We start from the raw sequence: 6,067 nt of genomic DNA on the forward strand, positions 1-6,067 counted from the left end.
CATATGTTCACTGATCACTTTTAATTAACAATTATGAAGTTTTTGTGATTTTATATCGTTTTCTTCACATCACGAAACATTCTGAATGTATGTATAATGCTGCTACTCTGAATTACCTTGTCACATTTATCAGCTTGATATTATGATTGTAATATGTATGCATTTGCACTTTATTATATTTTACATCAATTTATATTTGATTAATTGTTTGCACTATACAGGTCCTTCTAAAAAAATTAGCATATTGTGATAAAGTTCATTATTTTCTGTAATGTACTGATAAACATTAGACTTTCATATATTTTAGATTCATTACACACCAACTGAAGTAGTTCAAACCTTTTATTGTTTTAATATTGATGATTTTGGCATACAGCTCATGAAAACCCAAAATTCCTATCTCAAAAAATTAGCATATCATGAAAAGGTTCTCTAAACGAGCTATTAACCTAATCATCTGAATCAACTAATTAACTCTAAACACCTGCAAAAGATTCCTGAGGCTTTTAAAAACTCCCAGCCTGGTTCATTACTCAAAACCGCAATCATGGGTAAGACTGCCGACCTGACTGCTGTCCAGAAGGCCATCATTGACACCCTCAAGCAAGAGGGTAAGACACAGAAAGAAATTTCTGAACGAATAGGCTGTTCCAGGAGTGCTGTATCAAGGCACCTCAGTGGGAAGTCTGTGGGAAGGAAAAAGTGTGGCAGAAAACGCTGCCCAACGAGAAGAGGTGACCAAACCCTGAGGAAGATTGTGGAGAAGGACCGATTCCAGACCTTGGGGGACCTGCGGAAGCAGTGGACTGAGTCTGGAGTAGAAACATCCAGAGCCACCGTGTACAGGCGTGTGCAGGAAATGGGCTACAGGTGCCGCATTCCCCAGGTCAAGCCACTTTTGAACCAGAAACAGCGGCAGAAGCGCCTGACCTGGGCTACAGAGAAGCAGCACTGGACTGTTGCATTTCATTCGGAAATCAAGATGCCAGAGTCTGGAGGAAGACTGTGTAGAGGGAAATGCCAAAATGCCTGAAGTCCAGTGTCAAGTACCCACAGTCAGTGATGGTCTGGGGTGCCATGTCAGCTGCTGGTGTTGGTCCACTGTGTTTTATCAAGGGCAGGGTCAATGCAGCTAGCTGATGGCCTCCATGCCACGCCGCATTGAAGCAGTCATTTCTGCAGAAGGATTCCCGACCAAGTATTGAGTGCATAACTGAACATAATTATTTGAAGGTTGACTTTTTTTGTATTAAAAACACTTTTCTTTTATTGGTCGGATGAAATATGCTAATTTTTTGAGATAGGAAATTTGGGTTTTCATGAGCTGTATGCCAAAATCATCAATATTAAAACAATAAAAGGCTTGAACTACTTCAGTTGGTGTGTAATGAATCTAAAATATATGAAAGTCTAATGTTTATCAGTACATTACAGAAAATAATGAACTTTATCATAATATGCTAATTTTTTTAGAAGGACCTGTATATGGATGTAATTTGGCACATGTTACTCAGCTGGAAAAAGGCTCCATAGTGAGAGCCGAAACGTCGCTGAGCTGATGAGTGAATAAACCGTCCACTTTTTCACTTTCTATTGGAGTGCTGCCTTCTTTTTTCTACATTATCTACACTTGGGACCTTGGTCGCAGGTCTCTTTGGAGGATTTTTTGCACCCACAGTTTTGTGTGCTGCTTCTCTTTTTTCTATTTGTATATTCCTGGACCCAGGGAAGCCAAGCACCTGCAATATGAATACTACCTCTGGATGTACCCACTCAGATGTGTTCTCCTATACGCCTGAAGATGAGGAGAGAATATTGCATGATTCGGTGAGAGACATTACCTTTTTATCTACTTTTTCTGCCACTGACATTAAAAAGAAATTCGAAAATGAAACCAAACGCCTAATCAGCTTGGAATTACATCTTGCAACTTTGAGCGAATATCATATTGCACATAGAATTCCCAGAGGGATGCGGTCCCACTTGAGACCGGATCTTTTTATCAATAATGCTGAGTTCTGCGCCAGATTTGTCCAAATTTCAAACAAGTATGCATTTGATATCATTCTACTAAATGTCGAATATTTACAAAAAGAAAAAGCAGCAGTACAAGTGATTTTGGCTGAATTGACGGATAAATTGAAAAATGTGCTTTCCATTGAGGAATCCGATGCCTATGTGTCCAACAACATGGTATATTTTGATAAATTTAAAGCTGATCTGCAAAGCAAGAAACGTCATAAATGGATGCGTGATGTCGATGATTATGCTACAGGCTTTATATACAACTGGCAGGGTGACCAAAGAAGAAACCGCAGGACTCCAGGCGAAAAATATGGATCCAGGTCCCCCTCCACCACCAGGAAACCCCAAGGATACAATAGCCGTGATAATGCTACAGCTACACAGTTGGACTCAAATTCTGCCACGCAATCCACATCTTTTTTAGGGGGAACCCCCGGGCCAGCAGGACCCGTCGAGGGGGCAGGAGACAACATAAACAAAGGAAAAGGGAAAAATATACAGTCCCACCAGGGCAGGACTTTAAGGCGCAAGATATAGTGGTAAATATCTCTTCAACACCTTTGAACACTGCACAGCTGTCTGTATTAAATAAGGGCCTGTCATTTTGTCCTGTTAACACAACTAAATGGTTTGATTTAGAAGTTGATTTACAGAGATTTCTGCGTAATATTAAATTAAAGGTGTGGTTTGCTGAACAAATTGATAGACCTACAACTGAAAATGTAAGGGTCAGTGAATTGACCTTAAAAAATCTTGGTCTTTTTGTTAAAAGTGATTTCACTCCCCCTGTTGACCATCCTGCTATTGAGGCTTTTGGTCTTGCGGTCAAACGCGACATTGCAGGCCTCAAGCAGGAGTCATTCCAGCAACCATTTAAATTTGCAAATATGACTAAAGCAGAGATCACGGCACTTAGTGATCTGGCTTCGGACCGCAACCTCACCATCAAGTCTGCTGACAAGGGTGGTGGGGTTGTGGTCATGGATACCAGATCCTATATTGCTGAAATTAGACAGCAGCTCTCAGATACCAACGTTTATGAAAAGATCTATAATGACCCGAAATTTATACTCCTGAGAGAGCTCAAGGATATACTAATTGATGCCAGGGATAAAAATATTATTGATGAAAAGATCTTTACTTACCTATACTGTGATAAACCTGCCACTCCAATTTTGTATACCCTACCTAAAATACACAAATCACTGACTTCACCCCCTGGACGCCCTATCGTCGCGGGGATGGACTCACTGTTTTGTAGAACTGCCATTTTTTTGGATAAGATTCTGTGTCCCCTTGCAAAATCAGCTAAATCATATGTTCGAGATACTAGTGATTTTTTAACTAAAATTGACGGTCTATATGTTCCACAGGGGGCATTATTGGCATCTTTCGACGTTGTAAGCCTCTATACCTCTATAGAGCATAAACTGGGCATACAGGCTGTAGAACAGGCTCTACATAAAACCGACTATAGTTTCATCTGTCAACGTTTTTTGATTTCTTTGTTGAGATTCATTCTAACTAGAAATTATTTCCTATTTCAGGATGATTTCTTTTTACAGTTACGTGGGACTGCGATGGGGTCCAACGTGGCGCCGACTTATGCAAATCTTTACATGTCACACCTTGAGGAGTCTATCGTCTATGTGAGCCACCACTTCAGCCATGTGCTGGGGTGGTGGCGTTACATCGATGATATTTTCCTGGTTTGGGTCGGCGCCACGGAGGACCTCATCGCGTTCCACAGTTTTTTGAATACAATTGACCCTAGTGTTAAGTTTACATTGGCACACTCAGCGACCTCTTTGCAATTTCTAGACACTCAAGTTAGCATTTACAATGACAAATTAGTAACGGATCTATATGTGAAGCCGACAGACAAAAATACGTTGCTACGTTATGACAGTCATCACCCTAAGCCTATGATTAGGTCTCTTCCCTTTAGTCAGCTTTTAAGGGTCAAAAAAATTGTTCAAGATCCAGTTACAATTGATAAAAGATTGCAAGAAATGGGATCCAAATTCCAGATACGCGGGTACCCGAAAAAACTTATCCATGATCAGATCAATAGAGTCAAACCACTCACCAGAGATGTTATTAGAGAGGGATTTGGTAACCAAAAAAGTCCTCAGGCCCGAATTCCATTCATATCGGAGTTCAGCACCAATAGTGGCAAAATTGCTGCTATAATTAAAAAGCATTGGCGAATTCTTACTAGTAACTTTGATAAAGTACAAGAATTTAAACTACCACCCCTATGCTCCTATCGACGTAGTCCCAATCTAGGTGATAGATTGGTCAAATCCGATATTGGCTCCAACAGGGAGACATGTGAAAGCTACTTTGGTTCCACCCGTAAAGGGTGTTATCCCTGTTACAACTGCATCAATTGCAAATTGATGCAGAGAGGCGATTCTTTTATGCACCCTACCTCTGGTCAGAGGTTTAAGATCAGACAGTACCTAACATGTGACTCCTCTTATGTTGTTTATTTATTGACGTGCCCATGTGGCCTCCTATATGTCGGGGAGACGACATGGGACGTCAAGACTCGTCTCAATCAACATAGGTTCTCCATCAGAAAACAAAAAATGGATCTCCCTGTATCTAAACACTTTACTGAAGCCAAACACACACAGAATGACCTGCGTTTTAGAATTTTGGAGCAGATATCTCTCTCTAGGCGAGGTGGTGACCGAGTAAAACTTCTAAAAAAACGCGAGCTTTACTGGATCTACACACTTGGCACCCTTAAACCTCATGGTTTAAATGTAGAGTTTAGGATTGTCTAGTCATGCTTTGTGTTCTTTCTCTCTTTAGTCTGATAATGTATATGGAGAACTACATGTGCTATATGATAACAGAAAATCATTTTTTCTTTTTCCTTCTCTTTTTATAGGATATGATTCTGAAACACAGCATAAGAATATTCACATCTGGCGATGACTGTAGGAATCTTGTTGGCGACCTCTATTCATTTGTTTATTTTTCTGTATTCTCCAATATATATTATGGTTATCCTTGGACAGTTGTTGTCTGCGAGGTTGTGCAACCCTAGCCCCTCCTGGGACTCCGGTGGCACCCAGGCCGACAGCTACTGCCATATTATATAAATATGATATTGATATATTATGAGCTCCGATGCAGCTTTCTCCATGCCCCTCTGACAGATGGTGGTTTCTTAACTTGGATTACGCTATACTGGTTTGAGGGCCATGGAGCGGATGCGCTGTAATTCTGGATTACTTGGTGATGACGGCGTGACAACCGTACCACCATGTAAATACAGATACTGCATTGGTGACCGACGTTGACCCGCCAGCCGCTGATGTCTTCTACAGCCCTTTCTGCTTTTTGCTGCGGCGCTCTGGTACTATATTAGTACCTGTCAAATTTCTATGGGCGGTGTTCGGGCACACGCATGCGCCCTGAAGTTATGATCCATAGTGGCCATCTTTGATGTGGTTTCCATCTCTTGCATTCTCATTGTGAATCTCGCGATAGCGGCTGTTACGGCGCATGCGCCGTGTTTCCTTCCGGACGCCAACAAGCTCCCATTACGTCCACCATGCCTGATGTGATTCATTCTAAGGTTTTAATTTTTTCTAGTTTACACATATGTTCACTGATCACTTTTAATTAACAATTATGAAGTTTTTGTGATTTTATATCGTTTTCTTCACATCACGAAACATTCTGAATGTATGTATAATGCTGCTACTCTGAATTACCTTGTCACATTTATCAGCTTGATATTATGATTGTAATATGTATGCATTTGCACTTTATTATATTTTACATCAATTTATATTTGATTAATTGTTTGCACTATATATGGATGTAATTTGGCACATGTTACTCAGCTGGAAAAAGGCTCCATAGTGAGAGCCGAAACGTCGCTGAGCTGATGAGTGAATAAACCGTCCACTTTTTCACTTTCTATTGGAGTGCTGCCTTCTTTTTTCTACTTTTTCTACATTATCTACACTTGGGACCTTGGTCGCAGGTCTCTTTGGAGGATTTTTTGCACCCACAGTTT

This window comes from Bufo gargarizans, chromosome 6 (genome assembly GCF_014858855.1).
Source record: "Bufo gargarizans isolate SCDJY-AF-19 chromosome 6, ASM1485885v1, whole genome shotgun sequence".
NCBI lineage: Eukaryota > Metazoa > Chordata > Amphibia > Anura > Bufonidae > Bufo > Bufo gargarizans.